The 24,837-nt window shown below is 48.7% G+C and overlaps 1 long non-coding RNA gene across 2 annotated transcripts in view; it reads right to left on the reverse strand.

The window, feature by feature from the left end:
- Positions 1-324: 324 nt before the first annotated feature.
- The window catches only part of LOC139361149 (uncharacterized), a 45,973-nt gene continuing 21,460 nt past the window's right edge, over positions 325-24,837 (reverse strand). For both annotated transcript variants that reach the window (XR_011618682.1, XR_011618680.1), the window contains one exon: positions 325-394. This is a non-coding gene — a long non-coding RNA (uncharacterized lncRNA). The remainder of the gene's footprint in view (positions 395-24,837) is intronic.

Consider the following 24,837-nt stretch of genomic DNA (forward strand, 5'->3'; position numbering starts at 1 on the left):
AGAAAGTCAGATTCCTGTGCTTGTTGGAGAATTTCTTCCCATTGTAGAAGTGAAGGAGATAAAATTCTAGGTGCCTGCAATAACCTCATTTCCACAACGAAGCCACTTCTGTAGCACAAAACAAACAAAAAAGCTTTTTTAAAAACTTCTTTTATACAAGCTAAATACAATTTAATTTTTACATCCACGTTCTCATCAGCTCCCACCTGGCGAGCAGGCAAATAGTAATTTTCAAAGAAACAAATTGTTCCATAATTTTAACACTTAGCATTTTCACTATTAAGCAAGAATTATCCCAAAAATACACGAAGATCTTGTTCTCACCTTCAAAAATTGATTGTCACACAGTGAAATAGCACTTAATGCAAAGGAATTTTCTTTTCAGGTTTCTGTTCTGGAAAAGAAAAAAAAAAGATTTCTGGCAAAGAGATAAACACTAATTATGTCATAATCCAAAATGTCTCCAGGAAAAATAATGTCATCCAATTAGTTCTTTGAAGTGTTACAAATACAGCTGAGTTTTAATAGTAATTTGTCCATAATTATCAAAAGAATCTTTTAAAATCTTAATACTGAAAGAATAACCATAAACGGATATAAAACACAAAGCAGAAGGGTTAAAATTTTGGGGTAGATTTTGGCCCATATTTTTAACATATGCATAGTTATTTACCTAGCTGAAGCTTATCCCTCTCCTCCTAGGCTCTTCAAGACTGATTTTCAAATATAGACTGGCTTTTGGTACATGAAGGCAGCTTTAAAAGACGTCAGGATCAGGCCGGGCACAGTGGCTCAAGCCTGTAATCCCAGCATTTTAGGAGGCCAAGGTGGGCTGATCACTTGAGGCAAGGAGTTTGAGACCACCCTGGACAATATGGCAAAACCCAGCCTGTATTAAACACTTTTGTAATTAGCCAAGTGTGGTGGCACACACCTATAATCCCAGCTACTTGGGAGGCTGAGGCAGGGAGAACAGCTTGAACTCAGGAGGCGGAGGTTGCAGTGAGCCAAGATCGCACCACTGCACTCCAGCTTGGGCGACAAAGTGAGACAGTCTCAAACAAGAACTTAGCCCTCAGGAAAAGCGTTGACCACCACCCACCCCAACCAACCCAAGGAAACACATGGCAATCGTTATCATCTGATTTTGACACAATAAAGTTCTATTCTCCTCTTTAAACACAATGGTAAACACCTGCCATCAGTCCACAGAAACTGCCAGGACCCAGTAACACTGGACTAGCAAGATTAATGGGCCACGTATGCAGGGTTCAGCTGCAGAAAGTGATGACACCAAGAATGGTGTGTGCTCAAACCAGATTCCTTGCTTTCGGGGTGGAGGGGCTTCCCGGGAAAATCTAGTCCAGCGTGATGGTTTCCACTTCCACCGAGAGGAGGAAACAGGGGGTTTCCTGAGGGCACTGACAGGACTTGGGTCTCTGCCCCTTTGTCCTCTGTCCTATTATGGGATGAGGGTGGGCTGAAGGCAGGTTCTCCCTACATCTTCCGGGCAGGAGAGATGGAGCTGACAAGTGGACGATGGCTTTTCCAAAACATTCTCATGTTTATAACCTGTTATCAACCTGTTTTCCCTGGAGATCAGTGAAGCAGCATCATTGATTCTCTTCCATTAGGGACAACCCGGTGTTACGGGAGGCAGGAGACGGCATGCAAGCTCGGTCAGCCTCTGTGCTGTTCTGAGTCAGTCACTTGTGTCTGATCCTCAGCGTGCTCGTCTATCAAATGGGCGGCCCCACAGACCCAGTGACTTTCAACCAGAGTTCCATGGAGGTTGCCCAAGGACAGGGAGGGGGAAGAGGAGGAAGAGGAGGGAGGGGGAAGAGGAGGAAGAGGAGGGAGGGGGAAGAGGAGGAAGAGGAGGGAGGGGGAAGAGGAGGAAGAGGAGGGAGGGGGAAGAGGAGGAAGAGGAGGGAGGGGGAAGAGGAGGAAGAGGAGGGAGGGGGAAGAGGAGGAAGAGGAGGGAGGGGGAAGAGGGGGAAGAGGGGGAAGAGGAGGGAGAGGGAAGAGGGGGAAGAGGAGGGAGGGGGAAGAGGGGGAAGAGGAGGGAGGGGGAAGAGGGGGAAGAGGAGGGAGGGGGAAGAGAAGGAAGAGGAGGGAGGGGGAAGAAGAGGAAGAGGAGGGGGAAGAAGACGAAGAGAAGGGAAGAAGACGAAGGGAAGAGGAAGAGAAGAGAAGAGGAAGAAGAGGGAGGAGGAAGGGGAGGAAGGAAGAAGGGAAGGGGAAGGAAGAAGTGGAAGGGGCGGAAGGGGAGGGGGCGGAAGAGGAGTGTGGAGGGAGCAGTGTGGAGGGAGGAGCAGAAGGGGGGTTCTCTGAGGAGGAGGACCAAGTTTCTGAGGTGTCTTGGAGTCAGAGTTGGCAGTGGCTTGGGCTCTAGGCCCTCTCTTGCATAGTTTTAGGCTTTAACTATTTATATTTGTGGACTCTTTAAAAGATTTAATTTGAAGAAAACCGGAGTTGGGGATACCTTGCTTCTAAAACACAATTTCTCAAGCCTGAGACTAAGTGCTAGGAATTGCTCATTCTGTTACCATCATTTCCTCCTATTTAAAATCAGCTGCACACCCCCAATCTCCCTTCAGTGTAAACACCACCTTTTCCGAGGATCTCAAACGGCAGAGCGAGCAGCCCGTGACCCCGGCCGTGGGCACGAGGAGCGAAGAGCAGACGTGTGGTGAGGGCTACGGACGACATGAGAGGCAGAGGTCCGGCACTTCCCTGCACGGGCTGTGCTCCTCCAGGCCTAAAGGACATCCTCGCCTCTGGGGTGAACAAGCAGCACAAACTATCAACACTTATTCCAAAAGAATAGGAAGAAAATTCAAACGAAGTTAACACAGTTATCCCAACACAACACTGCAGGAGCCCAGAAACAAGAGGACCAGTGAGCCTGAGGTGGGTGGTTCCAATAGCGGGACAGTGACGTTGGCATTAGGGCTTTTTGACAAAAAAAAAAAAAAAAGACACAAAAGGTAACATGGGACACCCATTATTTCCTGCCAGTGGAAAGACACCCACAGGCCCCCAGATGCCAACGGCCCCCTGGGAACGAGCTCACGCAGCGCCTCGGGTCTTCACACAAGTCGGCGCGTGGTGTCCTCAGCAACCCCGCCCATGACACACACACCACACTTGACTCCCTTACCTGAGGGTCCAGGGGAATGGCGGGAAGTTCTCGAAGGACAGGGAATCCTGTGAGGGCACTGCACGACTATGCACCTCAGAGGGGCCCCCGGGCAGGTGCTCTCTCTCCAAAGGATGAGCTGGATCCTGACCACACCCAGATCGCGCTGGCCTCCAAGCCGAGCGCCAACATCTCACGTCCAAAGGGATGCGCAGGTGCCTGCTGCGCATGGAGCCCAAGCCCCTCCCAGAGCTCAGGACGAACCCAGTGTCCAGGCCTGGGGCCGTCACCAGCCAGGAGAGGCGTCCGGGGCACTTCCCAGCGATGGCAATGGGAAGTAACAACTCAGGCCCATCAGGGGCTTCCTCACTATGCGGGTGTTAGAAGTAGAGACAGAGGTTCAGGTCTAATGCCACAAACATCGACGGATCCCATGGAAATGCGGGCGCAGGCCCTCCATCCCAACAGCACGCATGGCTGCTCCATTCTGCTCCCACACACACGTCCCCACCCAGCCAAGCCCCTTCTCCTTTTCCCCACTGGATTCATCAAATCACACCTCACTGTCCTTGGCAAATGTACCATTAATTTACTTACTGCCCAGTAGAAAAGCACACTTCTAGTTAACATGACACCCCCGCTATGATAGAACAAGCCACTCAGGCAATGGTGTTTCATTACAGCAGCCAGAGCTACCTGAGATGATGATGCTCACCGTCCTACAGAAACGGCTACTCCCCTCTCCCAGAAAGAGGGGTTTAATTAAACTCCCTGTCTCTCCTCGCGGCCACCACAGATCTCACTCCCCCACCCCGTAAGCCAGCAGTTGCTAGGATTAAAGGAAACAGAGGATCGTTTTAGACCAGACCATCCATGTGGGTCCGAAGCCTGTAACTTTGCCCACTTCCATGGCGGCTATGTCACCGCATTCCCCATGCCAGCTCTGTGTCTGCACTGGGTAACAGGCTCTGCACAGACTCCTCTAGCTGCCATCTAGCACAGCCATTTCCCCTTCTCCTTTGCAGGTTGTCCTTCTATATGCAACCCCCAACCTTTCTGCAACCCAAGGCCTTCTGATCCTGGCATTCGGGGTGAGCTCAGCCATGTACTGGAGTCCTTGACTCAGGTTACCCAGGCCAAAGGCGTTGGCACCAACGATCTACTGGCTGTGGGGTCTGCACAGTCACTAGTTGCCCCAGCCACATCAGGGCCCTGGAGGGGAAGCAGAGGAAGCTGTGAAACTTCCAACAGTCATACGGGAACAGGGGCCCCTGGGATGAGGAGGATGCCATGGAAGGAAATTCAGAGAAAGAAAGAGCCTCAAAGGCTGGATGGGTCATGCCCAAAGCCTGCAATGCTGAATTTTCTAGGTTTCTGAACTCAATCACTGACCCATATAGCACATGTTTCCTGAGTGCTAACCCCGCATGGCATTGGATACGGCTAAAGTAGGACCCCCACTTCCCCCTTCCCCGACACATACACAGGGCCTCCGTCCTCATGGGAAATCAGGCCTGGGCGCCCAGCTAGCACCGTGAGCCTGGGAAGGGGGCCGATTCAGACGGACAGTGGGTGCAGCCTTGCCAAAGCCCAGCAGTCACCTGCACTGACACAGCCAGGCTGAGTCCGGATCAGCCGCACAGAAACCTGACCCTCTCAAGGGCACACCTGAGCTCATTAGGGACAGACACCGTCTCTTGCTTATCTCCAACACTTTCTCTGGATGTCTACTTACACACGGATGACACAGTCTCGGAAGCACAGTTATGATTCTGGAGACAGATCCCAGGCCTCCCCCTGCTCCTCTCCGTGGTGCCATTGATGGGGAGGGGCCGGTATGGCCGCGAGGCCACACACCCACAGTCACCCTGCCATGGAGACGCGGGCCTTCGACGGTTACTTCTGCCAAAGAACCCTGCTGCGTCTTGGAGCACACCACGGTGGGCGGGAAGCTCCACCCGGAGAAACAGCGATGCTTCTCCCCAGAGCCAACGGAGGGCACCCCCACCCTGCATTCAGCAGATTACTTACTTTCTGGAAAACATCTGAATTAATGGGGAACACTAAAATGAAAAGGTCACGCTAGAAAGGTTAGAAGGCTGTGTGAAGTCTCAGGAGGTCCAAAGATTTCTGAACCAAGACTGCTGTGGTCAACGAGCTTACAGGGAAATTTCCACATGGGCCTTCAACAAGCAACGCTCAGCAGAGAGGAGCAACGTTCTGCGCAGAACCTCAGAACCAGAACATCGGACACTACAAAGTCACATCAGAGCCAACAGCAACTGAAATACAGCGCTCTCCTAAGATGTGTGCGTCACCTGCAGAAAGTCACTACACATTAAGACGGGGGAAGAAAAGGATAAGGTTAGAAACAAATTTGAAGTAATTTCTGCATACAAAAAATTTCTACATCCACTGGCTTTCTCTCTGGGAGTAACAACTTTTACATGAGATGCACATCCCAGTTGGAAGGAGTTTGGGTTTTCCGTGGGCAGAGACAAGGGCTCTCCAAGAAATGTGAACCTTTTTTCAATCACTGAGCCGCGTACCATGAGGCCACTCTGGCCTCCCTGATCACCTCCCTGCTCTGCCTTCAGCCAGCTCCTTCCAGCACTCACCCTGCTGCTCCCAGAGCCTGCACTGGCCCAGGATCTCCTCTTCTACTGCTGTCAATCTTCCATTTTAGGGCAAATACGTTGGAGACTAGAAAGTTATAAGACCCCTTGGCTTTTTAAAAATTTGTCTTCTCAGAAAACAAAGAATACTAATTCTACTTTTATGGTTTAATGTGTTGCCGCCATCTGTATGTCGATGGATATGTGTTTTCATATATATTTTACTCAATATTTATAAAAGCATGCACTGTTGGCTACATTCAGTTCAATTACATTTGATGTAAGAAGTTTTAATTTCAGTGAATTCAGGCACTCAAAATTTAAGCCCTCTGACATCTATTAATCAAATGGAAAAATTACAGGTAGATATTACAAAAATCAAGAGAAGTGTTTAATATAAATCCTGGACTTTTAGATATTTCCACAAATGTAATGTATACATTAGTACACGACCTTGAGCATTTTTACAACTCTTTGAACTCAAATTCCATTCTTAACTTTTACAGATAAATCGACATCCATATGTGATTTTAAGCAGCTCAAACATCAGCTCTTAAAAACAACCAGAAATGCTGCGGGCAAATCCCACCAAGCAGCAAATAATGGAACTGCAGCCAACAACCCAGGTACCTCCCCTGAGGCATCTGGAACTCGAGGATTACGAGCAGCCTTTGGTTTCTGAGGCACCCGAGAGTGGGGACTCCCAACTCCCCAAGTCTAAGAAGGCCTCAGCAATAAGGACAACTGATCAAAAAGTCATCCCTGCGGGCTCCCTGCCACGGGCTCCTCCTTGCCTGCCCTCAGCCACGTGCTTACAAGATCTCACTTCCTCTCTGTCCCACAAAGCCTGACTCCTGAGATTCCAAGCCCTACTGCTTTCTGGGATGTGGCCATGGATGTCAACTGCACCTGTAAGGGGAGAAGCTGGTCAGGATACAGGATCCTGGCCATCCTGGCAGCGCTCAATCTGATAGTGTAACTTTGTAGTGAGTTACTTAATGCAAAGGTTTAACTTTGAATAATTTAGATATGTGTATTCTAACAGGGAAATTCTGAACGTAGAACACAGGCCACACCCTCACACAGATACTGTCTGGCCAGTACTCTTTTGTTTGCCTTTTCAATAGACGTTTTTAAAAGCAATTTTTGGTTCATAGCAAAATCAAGAAGAAAGTACAGAGTCCTCACATATCTCCTTTCCCAGCACAGGCACAGCCTCCATCATTCTCCTGCCCTCGCCGGACCAGCATGTCTGTACGACCGACAGACCCGCATCAACATGGTACCACCACCCACAGTCCACAGCTCACACGAGGACTCGGCCTGCTGCTGCTCACTCTGTGGGTTCCACAGACGTGGAACGGCATGGATCCCCCATGAAAGCCCCACCTGGAGTTGTTTCCCACCCTACACATCCCCTATGCTCCTCCCATTCATCTCTCCCTTCCCCAACCCCTGGCAGCCACTGACTGACTGTCTCCACAGCTTTGCCTTTCACAGACTGTGCTGTGGTTGGACTCAGATAGCGCAGCCTGTCCAGATTGGAGATTCACTTAGCAACATGTGTTTAAGATCCTTCCGTGTCTTTTCATGGCTTAGGGGTGCAGTTCTTTTCAGTGCTGAATAATATCCCAGTATCTGACATACCACAGTTTATCCATTCACCTACTGAAGGGCATCTTGGTTGCTTTCTAGTTTTGGCAACTATAAAGCTGCTGGCAACGTCTGTGTGCACATTTCCACATGGAAGTAAACTTTCAGCTCCTCTGAGTAAACGTCCAGGACTGTGATTGCTCCTGTGGTCGGAGAGCTTAGTTCCAAGGAAAACCACCACGCTGCCTCGCACAGCTGCTGCCCCACTTCCCCCAGTGATGAGTGAGGGTCCTGATGCTCACACACCCACCAGCACGTGGTGGTGTCGGAGTTCGCATTTTGGTCAGGCTGATGGGTGTACTCTGACACCTCACCCTATGACATAAGACTCGGGCCATCTGTTCACGTGTAGATTTGCCATCTGTGTATCTTCTTTGTTGGGATATCTGTCCAGGTCTTTGGTCCGTTTTTAATCAGGTCATTCATTTTCCTCTTGAGTTTTGAGAGTTCCTTGCACTGTTTGGATAACAGCCTTTATCAGATGAGTGTTTTACAGATATGTTCTCCGCGTCTGTGGCCTGCCCTCTCATGCTCCTGAGACACTATGTTTTTTATTATTAAAAACACTTTAGACAGAAGATGGACCTCCCAGCCCACCACGGTTCTTATTTTGGCCGTGGTTCCCACCTTTCCACGATCTGCTGGTCCTATGGGCTTCAACCCATACTAAGTCCCTAACATATCTCCAATGATGGCAACGTGAAAGCAGGCAGTTTGCAGGTAGAAAGGAGCTGATGGAGGCCGGAGACGAGTGTGAAGGCCAGTGGATTCATCCCTCAGGGACTGGCAGGCCTCTCAGATGTCCCCCTGGGTCACCTCCCAAATGAAGTACCTGCTTTGGCCATGGGCAGGAAGCAGGACCTGGCCCAGATCTCAGCATATTTGACCTGGCACCGCATTTACAGGTGAGCCTCTGTAACCAGAAACTCTATTCTCTGGGGAGAATGCATTTTCATTATCAAGGCTTTTAGGCTTTTAATTAAGAAACCAAAGAGCAGTGCCTGGAGTGAGGATGCAGGGACTCTGGGTGACCCACACGCTCATTTCCACCTGGCACAAAGGACCCTGGAGTGAGGGTGCAGTGCCTGCTCTGAGTCACCAGCACACTCATCATTTCTACATAAAGAACCCTGTGAGTCTGTCCCAGGGCTTTTTAGCCTACACCTAAAAATTCACAGCTCAGGAAACCCTAATCATTTTAGGAACCTGAGGGGTGGGCCAAGGGGATCTCACAGAGTTTGGTGCTGGCTGTGGGATCAGCAAAGGGCGACTGGGGCTTCCCGCAAGCACTTCCGGGAGGGCATGCACTGGCCCGAGGCTGGTTCCGCCTCCTATCCTCGGTTCTCATGCCCAGCCGTGAGGGGAGCCCCCTGCTTCAGGAGCAGTCCCTGGCTCCAGGCCCTAACGTCCATGTCCAGGCCCCTGGTAGGGCAGCTTCTACCCCAGGGAGGCTGGGACTGGAGATAACCTGGAGCTCTAGGCAATCCTGGCAACCACGTGCTTCCCGAAGTGGCTGCAGACAAACTCCTGCTTCCAAAACCTGGCACGGGCTGTGTGAGGCCTGGAACGCGGGAGGCTCATTTCGCAGGGTCCCCGCTCACATACAAAAGCAAGGCTAAGAGCAGGTAAATTATTTAATTACCCTCTCATGGTTATCAAGTCAAGTCATAGTCGCTTAGACCTATGTGTGACTAGAAGTATACACATTATGCAAGTGTATGTAAATGTGAATACAGACACGCTTATTTTATTTATTTATTTTTTTTTGAGACGGAGTCTCGCTCTGTCGCCCAGACTGGGGCAGTGGCGCGATCTGGGCTCACTGTAAGCTCCGCCTCCCGGGTTCACGCCATTCTCCTGCCTCAGCCTCCGGAGTAGCTGGGACTACAGGCGCCCGCCACCACGCCCGGCTAATTTCTTTTTGTATTTTTAGTAGAGACGGGGTTTCACCGTGTTAGCCAGGATGGTCTCGATCTCCTGACCTCGTGATCCGCCCGCCTCGGCCTCCCAAAGTGCTGGGATTACAACGCTTATTTTTTTATATATATCTTACGTATATGTATACACATGCATATGTATAAAACATGGATGAAAAAACCATAGTTAATATTTCAAAGGCCGGGCGCGGTGGCTCAAGCTTGTAATCCCAGCACTTTGGGAGGCCGAGACGGGCGGATCACGAGGTCAGGAGATCGAGACCATCCTGGCTAACACGGTGAAACCCCGTCTCTACTAAAAAATACAAAAAAAAAAACTAGCTGGGCGAGGTGGCGGGCGCCTGTAGTCCCAGCTACTCCGGAGGCTGAGGCAGGAGAATGGCGTAAACCCGGGAGGCGGAGCTTGCAGTGAGCTGAGAGATCTGGCCACTGCACTCCAGCCTGGGCGACAGAGCCAGACTCCATCTCAAAAAAAAAAAAAAAAAAAAAAAAAAAAAAAAAAAAATTTCAAATCTCAGTCACAAAGATCTCAGAAGCAAATTATTATCCTTAAATTCTAAACAAAGACGTAACATTTTACATTCTTACCAACAAAACATTCTCTATTAGCATTTTATTTTAAAAGCTAAGAATGCATTGCACTCTCTCAATCTCTATTTTTAACTCAGCTCACAAAGGCCCCTGTACCGCCGCAAGAAAGGTGGTGGTCACACCTGTGGCCATTTATCCTGCCTGCATCTAGCTTCTCTTCCTGAGGCAACAGCACCTCTGAAGTCACAGTCTGGCCTCCCAACTCTCCCCGCTCCCGGGCTTCTTGGCGTGTAGCTCTGCTACACACACCTCAGCAAATACTGCTGATTAGCCAGAATCACCCAGAAATCTCTTAACCTTGATTCTGGCTGCTTTTGTAATTTGTAATATTTGTACTTCTGGTGTGATTTGAGGAACAACACATTATAAAACTAGAGAAGATGTGGTTTTTATTCTCTCCTTTCTACTTGCAACCTTGAAAATTCAAGTAGCAGCAAGGGTTTGTTGAAAGTAACTTCCACCAAATAGAACCTATTCCAAATGTACTACAGAGCGTCAAATAACCACATAGATGTAAAATAGAGATGCAGACACAGATATCAAATCCAATAGTTAAACCAAACAGAAATGCTTGCCAGTTTGATAGGACTTCTAAAACTTGACATAAGTGTTGGCTAAGAGATACAAGATGTTATGAGATGAGTGAGATGCTTGGCCTAGAACCACAGACTCTCTCCTCTTTACAACAGAAAATCCATAAGGAAGTCAAATCTGAAAGAACCAGGTACCGTTGAACGGCATACTCAGCCATGCTTCCCCATCCCTGGGCCAGCTGCGGTGAGTGCAGCCAGTGGTTCACCAACATCCATCATCCATCCTCCAGGCCATGGCTACACTTTACTCCCAGGCTCCCTGCCATTATGTAGATTAGGTAAACCACGGCCACTCTCACCTTAAGCCTCCCCCGCCAGCATGGCAATCACCCATTCCCAACCACAACAAGGACAGCCGTGTCCCTGGGAACACAGAGCAGGGGTCGGTAAGGAACCTGGATCCCTAAATACCTCATGGAGCAGTCACCAGCCTGGAACATCCTCCCTGACAGGTTTGCAAGAGAGAAAAACTGCTTGGTTCCTCAAGCAACAATATTACAGAGTCTCAGGTCACAGCATCCTTACCTACCCTCGTCAGGAACCGTTTATGCTCATCAAGACATGGGAACAAAACTGCAGTGGCACAGTCACACTCACCCAGAATGCAGACCACCTGCTGTTCACATTCATGAGTTGTGAGCCAGCCACGTGGCCTGGACAGCTCACTTAGCCACTGAAATTACATCATCTAAGATTTTGTGGCAGTTACTTTGATAAATTATCCCTCCTGCTATGAAGAGTAAGGTTTGGCAATTTTTTTTTTTTTTTTTTTTTTTTTGAGTCGGAGTCTCCTGTGTCACCCAGGCCAGAGTGCAGTATTACAATCATGGCTTATCGCGGCCTTGACCTTCTGCCTCAAGCAATCCTCCCGCCTCAGCCTTCCAAGTAGCTGGGACCCACAGGCGAGTTTGATTTCTTTGCTAACGAATTCCTAATTCACCTTGCAGCGGGCCTGTTAGGGCCATATGCCCGGACATCCACCTTGCCGACCGGCCGTGTGGTCTCTAAGGTGGATGCACTCCGGTTGCCCGGGCTCTGCACGTGATGCTGAGTCTCCAAGTCTGCCGCTGTATAAGGGACTGACATCCCCGAGCGTCTCGACGTGCCACCGTGAGCCGGACTTTATTCCACAGGGCGACTCTGCTTCCCGTGACGAGATGCAGCACGTGAGCACAGATCAAAGGGTATCAACAACCCATTCCCCAGGTGCTAAGCAGAGGACCAAGAGTTTAGTTCCTTACTTACTTGCTCCAAGCTTGATTCAAAACAGCTTTCTGGGATCCTGGGGACAAACATCTCTAACTGGTGAGAATTCTGGCTTTAGTAACGGAAGAATCACCTAATGCCCATTTTGTAACTGCTGTTCTCATCAGAACTTGAGGTCGAAGGGTAAAATAAAAGGGGGGCCAAGATCTTGACACCCCAGGTTTGCACAAGGCTAACCAGCGTGATTGAGGGGGTGAAAGGAGTAGGATTTTTAAAGTGCTGAGTTTTAAAAACATGGCTGTAGGCTGGGTGCACTGCCTCACGTATATAAGCCCAGCACTTTGGGAGGCCGAGGTGGGAGGATTGCTTGAGGCCACGAGTTCAAGTCTAGCTTGAGTAACACAGCAACACTCTATCTCTTTAAAAAGAAAAAAAGTTATTAAAATAGTAATAAAAAGGTTAATACAATAAATTACTATATCAACATGGCACCCCCTGCTGTCAAACGAGGTGCACTCTCTGTGGCTACGATGAGGTCCGGAGAGAAATGTAACCGGCATCATAGGGAAGGTGGACCCCAAAGCTCCACGGCACTACTCCTGTACAGTGTGTTAACCAGCATGAAGTCTCCTCCACAATCAGAAGCCCCATGCTGGGACCCTGCCGGCAGCCCCAACTGGACAGAATGGCCTCGTGAATGTCCCTTCCCGCCACAAGCTGCAGACCCTGAGCCAGTCCTGGCTGTGACTGAGGCTGCGCATAAACGTCTGCGCCCAACAGCTCACCTTTGTACATGACACGCCCAGTCCACCTCATTTCAAATGTTACGCCTGCCCCAAGGCGAACATGGATGTTACAGGTTAACTCACTGCATGTGTGCTAGACTTTCCCTATAAGTGTTCAGACATTGCACGAACCAGATGAACAAACCGCACTTTCCCTGTAAACGTTCCAACATTCCACGAGCCCGATGAACACACACAGCCAACAAACCCCGGAACGTGTAACGCCGCGGCCTCCTCCCCTCCTGATGGGCACGTGCTTACAGCTCCCCCGAGACCACATTTCCCAAAGCACAGAGTGTTACTCTGAAAAGAAAACCTCCTTTTTCCTTCCTCTGTACATCTCGTGGTCGTGTTAACAACTATTGCTACAAATGCAGAGAAACGAGGTATCATCTGTGCCGGTCACCGAATTCCTAGCACCAAAGCTTCAGGGTTCAGGTGAAGTTTCTATCACCCTAAAGCCAACTCTGGAGATGAAGGCCGAACTGGGGAAAGGCTGTGTCTCTGCAAATCCACACCACGGGGCCCTCTGCAGTTGTGTGTAAGGAACTCTTGGCCTGTCCTGGGGTTTGGGGAGATCAGGATGCAAGCAGATACTCTACGCTCTGCCACGGGACCGTGAAGTCTGCGGAACCTCAGAGGAACACGGAGACAAATGGCTGCACGAGTCCCACAGGCCGCGCCTCGATGGGCACCGGTGTCAAGAACATAGACACGCCAGGAGGGGCAGCCGATGCAGTCAACGCCTGCAGCCCCAGCACGCGGCAGCATACGAGAGGGGGGTCTCTGGCCAGGCTCCACCACAACTGCCATATTCTGTAGCAAAATTTTAATCATAGGTTGTAACTAGTTATAACTCTAACTGGTTTTACAGATAAACAGAACACAGGGTACCAACAGACTCCAAAGTACTTCGCCTAGAACCAAGTCTAGAATGCAGATGGCTGCTGCTCCGAGTGTGATGAGTCCCCTGTAGTGCCATAAATCCTAGATCTAGGTGACTAAGTGCTCTGCCTAAACCAGATGGCACCCTGAGGCTCTGAGGGCACCCTCTCTCCCCAGGCCAGTCCATCAGCCCCGGCAGAAGCTTCTAGAGTAAGAAACTGTGGATTTGTATTGGACAGATGTAAACCAGGCCAAGTCACAGGGACTCATCCTGGAAGCCCGTCCGTTTACCCACTCATGCCCTGGAGAGCCCTGCCCCCAGCTCCACATCCGCAGTCACGCTGAACCACAAGAACTGGCTTCTAGGCCCTCAAGCCACTCCCTCTCGCCCCCGGACAGACCCTTCTAAAACCGTGAGGCCCAGAGTAGCCTTAACAGGTGGCCCAGCAGAACTGGCCTCTGCATGTATTGATACTTTGTGTGTGAGTGTGTGGGGGTGGTGGTGGTGGTTCTTGTTCTGTCACTCAGGCACACCATAAGTACAGTGGTGCTATTAGGGTTCACTGCAGCCTCAACCTGCCAGGCTTGGGTGATCCTCCAGCCTCAGCTTCCCGAGTAGCTGGGACCACAGGTGCACATCACCACTCCTATTTAATTTTTTTGTAGAGTCAGGGTCTTGCTATGTTGCCCAGGCTGGTCTCGAATTCCTGGGCTCAAAAGTGAACTGCCCACCTCAGCCTCCCAAGGTGCTGGGATGACAGGTGTGAGCCACCATGCCCAGCCTAGAATTGGTTTTTCTTAAACCTGAGTTTGACACATGAACCCCACTTACATAGATATCAGCACACTCTCACAGCTCGAGGGTTTTTCTGAATCCCGATTCTGTCCGTTCAAAGGTCAATATCTAAGATAGGGTCAGAACTGACCCTCCCTCAGTGAAGCCTAAGGGCAAATGCAGCAGCATCTCAGTGTATGAGGAGACAAAGTAAGAAGGGTGGAAAATACACACTGAAATTCTAGTGTTAGAATCATAATCACCAACACTTTAAGAGGCAATCTGCTTTCCAAAACATGTAGCTGCTGGATTAACTCCAAAGTCACCAGATTCCACAGGCAGGAGCTCAGAGGGGCACAGCTTTCTAAGGCCGCACAGCCCAGGGCAGAGTAACAGCCTCGGGGCAAAGCAAACTAAACAAAGGCTTGGTTCTCTCAAGGATGAAGGTGCTCAAGTCCTTCCAAATAGATTCTTCTTCTAAGTAAGTTAGATGCCTCCTACAACACTGTTTAGAGTGCCAGTGTGTTCAGAAACATGCGGTTGAAAATACATCTCAGGACCCCAAAATCACTAAGCTAAAGGGACGTCAATGTGAGGAACAGCTTAGGGCAAACCTACCTCCCATGCTCTTCCAAACAGAGACAGCTACTGGGGGAGGAAAAAAAAAAAAGCCATGTACCTCCCTCACAACCGATCCACAAGGAAATTCCTCATGACAGAGGAGAGAACCCAAAGTCCCCATCTGCACACGGAGATAAATGTGGATCTGACTGCTTCCTCTGGAAAGGTACACCAGAAACGCTTTTGTCTGATCTACCTGTGACCTGGAAACCCCTCCCCGCTTCGAGCCGTCCCTCCCTTCCTGGACCGAACCAACGTACATCTCACATATATTGTTGTCTCACATCTCCCTAAAATCTGTAAGACCAAGTTGTGCCCCAAACACCTTGGGCACGTGTCCAGGACCTCCTGAGGCTGTCGCAGTGTGTCCTCAACCCCTCGTGAGGCTGTGTCTTTAACCTTGGGAAAAGGAACTCTCTATGGGACGAGAACCGTCTCAGAGATCCTTCTGGTTTACAGGAAGCATTCTCTCCTGCGAGTATAACGATGAAATCATGTGGAATTACAAAGTGCCACTTTAGTAAAGGCCAAAGGAATTAGGGTTCAATGTGCTTAAAAAACAAACAAAAACAAGTAACGTTCTGTCAATGGACCATGAAGGCCACAACCCCTTTGGCAGTGAAGATGTCAACTGGGACGAGAAGCCCCTCCTGCGGATGCAGCAAAGGCTACCCTCTGACCCCACTTCCCAGAGTCTAGGTTCCCACTGCTCAGGGAAAAGCAACCCCAGCTTCACGGGGCTCGGGCCTCCAAACCCAACTCCCACCCATGCTGGAGAATCACCCCAGGGACTAGCGAAATGGCAGGTGCAACTCTCACCTCATCCCCTTAAAGGGGAAAAGGCAGCTTCCCGCTCCTCTTCCTGCTGGTGGGAACAGGGGCAAGAGCTGGAGGGGCAGGAGCTGGAGGGGCAGGAGTCGGGCGGCAGGAGGGAAGCAGCCTGGGTCCCTGCTAGTCACAGATGGCAAATGCCAACCATCCCCGACCTTCACTTTGAAAAGAAATCCTTCTCTTTTGTCAGGTCCCTGGTTAGAAGTTTGCACCCATTCCTTAAAAACAAAACAAAACCAAAAACAAACATGAAAAAACCTCAGATACAAAATGGGTGTCTTCCTGACAATATTTCAATTATCTGGAGGCCTTGGGTCAAATGACGGCAAAACAGGAATCTGAACACTGTTATTCAGAAAACTACCTTCCACAGCCCCCTCTACCCTCCCAGGCTCTCACCTTATGGTGTTTGTCTGCTAGATGATTAACAATAACTGTTCTGAAAACCTAGGTGTACAGAACAGACAAAAGTCCGCTCGGGTTGAGGGGAAGCAGGATAAGACCCCCTTCCCCGCAGGACGGTGGAGGAGGAACCTTCAGCACCTGGGTTTGCAAGATGCTGGATCTCTGAGAGCATCTCTCACAGCTCAAGTACGGCCAGACCCTCCTCTGACACAGCCTGTTCAGGCGAAGGTGGCACCTGCCCTAGAGATCCACAGCCCTGCGCGGGGCTCTACTGGAGCTGAACTTTCCTCCCTTGGTAAGAGTCAGGGCCAGGGGTGGGGAGAGGAGAGAAGTAGCAGGCCTGAGGGGCACTGTGGAAACTCCATGCCACGCTAACTCTCGTCTGACGTGCTCCGGCCAAAGCCACGCTTTTTGGAGGGCGTTTACCTTCACACATCCGGAAATCATCAACGTCTAGACTCCCCACAGAACAGATCCTTCCCCAGGAGGCAGATGCTTGGCTGTAACACGGGGTAATGAGGGGCGCGCCTTCGTGCCCATTCTGTAATGTTTCCCATTACCTATTTTACCTTAAGCGACAAATGATTCCCGTTTACACGGGACACAGTGACACAGACAGCAAAACACATGAGATTCAGTGTGATCCCACACACGTCACTGCTGACCTCAAGTTCTTTGTTCGTTTTGCTTCTAGAGTTTGTACACTCTCCCGGGGTTCCAGGCCTGTGGATTCAACCAATCATAGATCAAGAATATTTTTTAATGTGTTTGTACTAAGCATTCAGAATTTATTATTCATTAAACAACTACTCCCATGGCATGTCCATGGTATAGCTGTTATGAGCAACCCTGACATGACTGTCTGCAGGAGGATGTGCGTATGTCATATGCAAACACGATGCCATTTTAGAGCAGGGACCTCAACACCCACAGACCTCGGATTCCATAGGCAGTCCTGCAGCCTACTCCCATGGGCACTGTGGAATGCCTATAACAGAAAATGTGGAGGTTTTAAATAGTTATGCACTAAATCTAATCTTTTGTTAAGAAATTACTATGTATCATGTGTATTATTTGGAAGTCCTTCATGGCCCAGAGACTTGACATGTTCTTATCTTTTTGTCCACGGATCTAGCCATTCCAGTAAGCTTATTGAACACAAATCAATTTTACAATTAAATTCTTACAGGAATCACACTCAATCTGTAAGTTGCTTTGGTTTTTAAAGGGAAATAACCAATAGTTTTGCAAACCAGCTATATCATAGAATAACAGGACAAAGTAGCCCCATGACATGCCAAAAACATGGGGTTTCAAAGCTAACCAGTATAAAACACGTTACAAACCTCTAAATATGAAAACGTTTTACACCACAACAGATATTCCAGAAAAAAACAAGATATTCAAAAAAGGCCTTTGCAGAAAAGCACTTTCCCCTTCATTTTTCACACGGTTTCCAGAAGCTTGTGTTTGGCAATGACCATGAACCAGAAGTAGCGTCCGCTGCAACTACTGCTACCGCAAGACAGAATATTAAGGCAAAAAAAGAGAACACATTGATGAGAACAGGTAGAGTGTTATACAAATAAGTGTGTTCTAAAGTCAACAATGTTCAAATTCTAGGTCTTCCACAGACACTAGACGGTAACCGCCAAAGCTTATGTACCTGGCAACGTTCAAGGAGACCAAGTTCAGAGCTGTCACAAGGCAGCACCATCCTCAGGAGATTATCTCAGGCGGGTTTGAGGGCAAGTGCCCCCGTCACAGCAGGAAAGCTGCCCAGCCCAGCACTTCCTGAGATCACAGACCTTCGCCTTCCCACGTCTTCAATAGTTCCTTTACACCGGGAACCAGACAGCAAAACCTAAAACACTTCCTCAAATCTCAAGACAGTCTTTAGAGCTCTTTTCCTTCCCCTTCTCTTACTGAAAAAGCCTATTTTGTAAGCAACCTGTAGTGCTTCCCAGAGCTGGGGCGGGAGGAGAGCTGGTGTTGGGTAGACCGAGTTTCAAGCGTGGGGAGACCAGAAAGTTCTGGAGATGGATGGCGGTGATCGTGGCACCACAGTGTGAACACACTTAATGCCACCAAACCATACACTTAAAAATAGAGTGCTATGTAATTTTACAAAAATCAACACACTGAGAAAACTCATCTATAATTACTGTCACTTCTAATATCTTACATCCTGTAAGTTTCATTTGCTTTTGGAAATCCTCAGAGCAATCATGAAAGACTAATACCCTATCGTCTCTGAAACGCAGGCAAAGTCGTTCAAGGGTTTTTTTTTTTTTTTTTTTTTTTTTGAGACGGAGTCTCGCTTTGTCGCCCAGGCTGGAGTGCAGTGGCCAGATCTCAGCTCACTGCAAGCTCCGCCTCCTGGGTTCCCGCCATTCTCCTGCCTCAGCCTCCCGAGTAGCTGGGACCACAGGCGCCGCCACCTCGCCCGGCTAATTTGTGTTTTTAGTAGAGACGGGGTTTCGCCGTGTTAGCCAGGATGGTCTCGATCTCCTGACCTTGTGATCCGCCCGTCTCGGCCTCCCAAAGTGCTGGGATTACAGGCTTGAGCCACCGCGCCCGGCCTCAAGGGTTTTGATTATAGGAAAGTAGCTGGAAAGCAAAGCGCCCGTTAGACACGGCAGCCATGGTAGGACAAACACATGGTAGGAAGGTGGTGGTCATGCTACACACAGATGGGAAGGGTTTGGGGAGCCAGAGCACCCGATGCTCGGGAGGCACCTGGGCAGGAGCTGAGAATGAACCAAACACGTTCGATCACGCAACATTCACAGACCCTGAGTCCAGCCACCGCCGCTGACATCCACTGTGGCTGGGGTGTCCTCTGCCACAGAGATACACACCCTGCCAAGGATACTGTACAGATTTAATGTCAAAGCACAGACACGCTCAGGTCCAGCTGTTCAGATAGAAGCAAACACAACACATTTCCCAGACACCAGCAGCAAGACTCTCCACCTGACTGCGTTCGGAATAACGATCTTCTTTGCCAGGGCTGAGCCATGCTTCCCTCTCGCCTGTCCTCTGCCTTCACCAGCTTCGTGAGCGTTTCCGGGCAAGTGTTTGTGCAGGTGCTATCACTTATTTCCACAGCGAGAATATACACAGACACCACACAGAAATGGGCAACCCCGTTAGGAGCTGTGCAGGGACATCTAACTCATCCGATGTGCCAAATTCCTGTTGCCATGGAAATTAAACTAGCTAAACTACCGTTGCTATGACCTCATCTCTTACTGCACCACTAAAGATCATCCGGGTAAGAGGAATGTGTCTCTGCATAGCATTCAGCTCACGTTTACATGTCGTTTTTCCCTGAATATGGTTCTGTGAGATAGAAATCAGTAAGATGGGGTGTAACATCTAGTATAGGATCATTGTGTCTCCTAGGCTCAAACACTTCCTTTAAGATCCTCAGAAAATGAAGTTTAACTCTGGGGACGCGAGTTACATAGTAACTTGTTTTGGATACTGTCTCTTTCACAATCCAAATATCAACACCAAAGTTCTTGAGTTCCTTTTGAAATTGAAAGGAATTTACAAACCATAAAAGCCCCAATATTAAAGGATACAATTCAGTCTTTTTAGCATATTCTCAAAGCTGTACATCAACCACTAGTATGTAATTCCGGGACTTTTTCACCACGGGTCGAAGAAACCTTGAACCCATTAAGAGTCAGCACCTGCTCCTTCCTTCCACCAGCCCCTGGCAATCGCCAGCCGACTTCCGTTTCTCTGGATTTGCCCATTCTGGACACCTGTTGTGAGGAGAATCGTACAGTGCGTGACCTTCGGTGCTGACATCTTTCACGTCCAGGGAGAGTGGAATCTCACAGTGAGTGACCTGTTGACAGATACCTGGACTGTTTCTACTACTACGAATAATGCTGCTATGAAGACTCTTGCATAAGATTTTTTTGGCAAAAATATTTTCAATTTTCTTGGGCGTATGCCTAGGAGTGACATTGCTGGGTTGTACGGTGATTTCATGTTTAACTTTTCTGAGAAACTGCCAGACTTTTCCAAATCAACTGTACCATTTTACTCCCCCTCCCACTAGCAATATATCAAGATTTCAGTTTTCCCAAATTCACCACCATGTCCCTGTCCAATACTGGGGTTTTACCCATCCCGGTGGTTGTGAAGTGGTATCTCACGGTAGTTTTGATTTCCATTTCTAAGATGATGAATTCTGCTAAACATCTCATGTGCTTTTTAAGGCATTTATAATGTCTTTCTTTAGAGAATGTCTATTCAAATCCCTTGTCCATTTTTAAATTGGATTTTTACTAAGAGCTTTTAAATATATTCATGATATCAGGTCCTTATCATGATAATGTATTCCGTTCTGTGGGTTGTCTTTTTACTTTAAGAGTATCCTCTGAAATGAACATTTTTAATTTTGATCCCGTCTTTTTCCCTTCAGTTGCTTGTTACAGCTTTAGACGTCTCAGCCAAGGAAACATTGCCTAATCCAACGTAGCAGTTTCACCAGGATTCTTCCCTAAAGGTGTCATGGGCTGAACTATCCCCCCTCTCAAGATTCACATGTTAAAGTCACAACCCCGGAAACTCAAAATGTCACTGTACCTAAGTGTACAGGGCCTTTAACTTGGAAATTTAGGTCACATAAGATCTTAAGAGTAGGCCCTGATCCAGTATGACTGGTATTCTTTTGAGAGAATTTAGACACAGTCCTCAGTGCTGCATGCACATAAGACAAACCTCTGAGGACACAGAGAGGACGCCGTCTACACAGCATGGGGTGAGGCCCCAGAGAATCCAACACTGGCCGCACCTTGATCCCAGGCTTCCAGTCTCCAGAAAAAAGGAAATAAGATGCTGTTGTTTAAGCCGCACGGTCTGTGGTGTCCGTTATGGTACCCAGCAGACTGACAGAATGGGTCTCACAGTCGACTCCTTACACTGGGTCCATTTTGAGCTTTGCGTGTAGGGTGAGGAAGGGTCCAGTCCATCCTTTTCCATGTGGATACCCTAGTTGTCCCAGCACCATTGAGTTGTGAAAGGAAAAAAGTAAAGCAACCCTTACCGTCCTTTCTCCATCAACAGATTAGAAGATACACTGAAAAATCGTGGACAATTTTCTCAGTTTAAGCCAGTAGTTTTCAAATTTTTGGGTCTCAGGAACCCTTTGCACTTTATTCAAGATCACAAAAAAGCTTTCTTATCAGGCCGGGAGTGGTGGCTGCTCATGCCTGTAATCCCAGCACTTTGGGAGGCAGAGGCAGGTGGATCACTTGAGGTCAGGAGTTCAAGACTGCGCTGACCAACATGGCGAAACCCCATCTCTACTAAAATACAAAAATTAGCCTGGCATGGTGGCGAACACCTGTAGTACCAGCTACTAGGGAGGCTGAGGCACAAGAATCACTTGAATTCAGGAGGCAGAGGTTGAAGTGAGCTAAGGTCACACCACCGCACTCCGGCCTGCGTGGCAGAGTAAGAATCTGTCTCAAAAAATAAAAAATAAAAAAAAAAAACAATTTAGTTTATTTTACAATGATAAAGTCATTACATCTTAACACAGTCTTCAAGAAGAAACCATTTTCCAAAATAAGCAGCAGCGTGGCAACAGTTTGTGCTGCTGTGAAAACACCTAACATCCCTGCACCTCAGACAGCAGGATTCTCATGCCTGCATCTGCGTTCAGTGGGCTACAGAGCCGTGGCTGAAGTTTATGAAAGATGTCCGACCCCACGCTGATATACAAGTAGGAAGCAGTATTTTCATTGTGTATTCAGATCATTTTAAGTATTCTCTGCTGCCAAATGTAACAAGTGGCACTTCCGCACAGGCTGTCTGCAACGCAGAGACTGCGCTCTGGTCGACGGGCCTTTCTGCCCCAATTCCTTCTGAGTCAACTGGTCCGTCCTGCACTTGAATGGCTTTTACCAGCACACGATTTTGTAATCACACATTGGTTAGAAAACACTGGTTCATAATTATGAGCAACTTCCACATTTCGTTCTATATCAAAAAACAAACAAAAACACATCAATATCACCATTGATCACATGAGAAAGTGGTGGACACAAGATTTTTATATTTTAATACTCATTGGAAAGCTCAAATGTCTATCATTGGGAATAATGTAAGGTACTTTCCTTGAGATGAAAGTCATTTTGTTCATTTTTCAGGCCACAGCTGCAAATACCTCCATCTGAAGTGGCATCGTTTGTAAGTCATTCTTTCTATAAAGGCGGCCGTTAGTGGAAGAAGTGGTTCTGCAGGTTCATAGCTCAGAGGCACCAGTGCTCTCCCAAGATAACCATAAAATCCGCAGAAGACGCACCTGTGCACACTTCCTGTTTCTCACTCAGAACATTCCAGAAGGAACCCTGAATCCCGATGCCGCAGTGGGACTGAAGTTTGCTCTCACCCACACAATAAACCCAGCGAGCTCCAACAGCCCCCACCCCGAGGCCACAGCCTTGGTCCTCTGTCTGGTCTAGGAGGGCTCCTGCAGCTCCAGCCTAACAGGGAAAAGCAGGCACCCACATGTCAGAAAGCCCTCCCAAAGCCCGGCGAGCACTTCCGCTTATGTGCCAGCTAAGTGCGTTTGAGAAGGATACAACCAGCTGTACGGCAGGCGGCGAGGTACCAGCAAATACTCAGGGTTCATGTTACTGAGGAAGGAAGGTGAACAGCGAGATACCCAGCAAGTACTCAGGGCTCACGTTATGGATGAGGAAGCCAGGCAGATAATGAGGTACCCAGCAGGGTTCACGTTTCCGAGGAGGAAAGGAGGGTGAAGACAAGGGGGATGGAACAGCCTGTCATAAGCTTTAGCATTTACAAGGCTCACTGAAGATTATCCGATTTGATCTTAACAGCTCACAAGATAGGCAGAGGCACGGCTCCTTCACTTCATAAAGAGATCCCGAGAACTGATGATGACCACGTGCTCTTCCCACAGGCTCCCAGAAATCATTCTCAAATCATCTCTCAGTTGTATACATGTGATAGTATCTCAGTCACGTCCCCTCTCTGCAGGGGAATTTTAATGCCGCCCTGCTGTTGCTTCGCACCCCTGCCCTCTCCTGCATTTCAGCCATGCCCACCATCCATGGGGAGTCTGCACCACCCCACCCCCGCTGCTACTGAGGGCTTGGATCACCCTTATCTTTCATTTCCACCTACAGGGACCTGTTCTTCCTTCAAATGCAGCTCAAACTCTCTCATTGTGTGAAGCCTTTTCCAGCCATCACAACTGTCATGTGTAAAATCAGTCTGTGGAATGCTTCATTCAGGAGGTGCTTATGTTGACTCATCGGCTGTGATCAGGACCAACTTCTGAGCAAACCAGGTGGTCCCCGCTCCCCAGCTCTGCTCCAGTGCACTTAAAACAAGGATTCCTGGAAGCACCTTTTTAGCCCAATTCACGCATGAGTCTGCCCCACACCCTACAGAAAAGCCCTGGTGGTCGGCGGTCAGGGCTCGGGGCCCCCAGGTGGGTAAGGAGAGCTTAGTGCCCTCTCTGGACTTGTCGCTTAGAGACCCGTGGCTGGAAGGGAAGAAACTTGCATCCTGTGAAACATCCAGGCCCCGAGACCCACTCAGGAGCAGAAAATGGGGAAAGAGCCTCGAACACACCCACGGGAGGGCAGACAGCAGGAGCCACGGAGGCCACCAGGAGGGAGGGAGGGAGGCAGGCAGGCAGTGAGGCCAGAGGTGATGTGGCCAGGAGGGAGTTGATGTCGCCAGAGGTGACGTGCTGTGGGGATAACACGGTGTGGTGCGGGGAGGAGATGTGGCCAGAGGCAACGTGGCCAGGGAAGGAGACATGGCTGGAAGTGACAAGAGGGGTCTCCAGGCCTCAGATTGTGCCTGATTTTTAGATGACATTTTAATTAAGATGTTATATCTAACTTTAACGAAAAATAGCAATTTAGAACCATTGTGTACATTTAAAGCACGATACAAATAGACCACATTTCCCAAACCAAAGAACAGTGCATTAAAGGAAAAAATAGCAGCTCACCAAAAAAAAAAAAAAAAAAAAAAAAAAAAAGTGAGTAAAGAAAAAATTCATTTAAGATCAGAAATAAAGAGATCCTATAGCTCTTCTAGTCCAATCCCCACCCTAACGTGAATGGGGGGAAAAAGAAAGTAGATCCTAGTCAGTCAGAATTAAAGACAAAACCGATCCAATTTACCTTCCACTTGACAGAAAACAAGAAGCTCATCAAGGAATCCCTACAAACAGTAGCTTTAGTAGTTCCCAAAATGCAAAATTCACCTACAAATTAAATCCACTGCTAAGTGTGTATAGAGTAATTTTTTTCATTATTGCCTTCCTCATCCCCAGGGGCTTTTTTAGACTTTTTTTCCCCAATTGCCTCCAACACCCAGGAAATTTAAACCCCACAAGTAAACCGTGTCTCGATTCATCCACAGCGTCCTTTAGAGCAGACAGTCCATTGCTCTAAGACGTTCTTGTCACCTAAGCACCGATTACAGCCTAAGAACGCACAACACGTACTCACACGAACTCTGACAGACAATAGGTGAGATATGGCACATGAGGAGGAAGACAAGATAAATGAGCTTCACCGACACCCCAGATCTGAGAAGTGAAACAGGCAGCCTGCTCGGGTGCAGGTGACTCCTGGAAAACAGCCAAGGGCAGCATTTGGAGAAGCAGCACCAAAGGGCCAGGAGGGTCTGGGGGCTTTAGAAGGGAGGGGCGCCCCGAGCAGGTACTGGCGGATTCAGAAGGGAAGGGCGCCCCGACCAGGTACTGGGGGATTCAGAAGGGA

This window comes from Macaca nemestrina (genome assembly GCF_043159975.1).
Source record: "Macaca nemestrina isolate mMacNem1 chromosome 11 unlocalized genomic scaffold, mMacNem.hap1 SUPER_11_unloc_2, whole genome shotgun sequence".
NCBI lineage: Eukaryota > Metazoa > Chordata > Mammalia > Primates > Cercopithecidae > Macaca > Macaca nemestrina.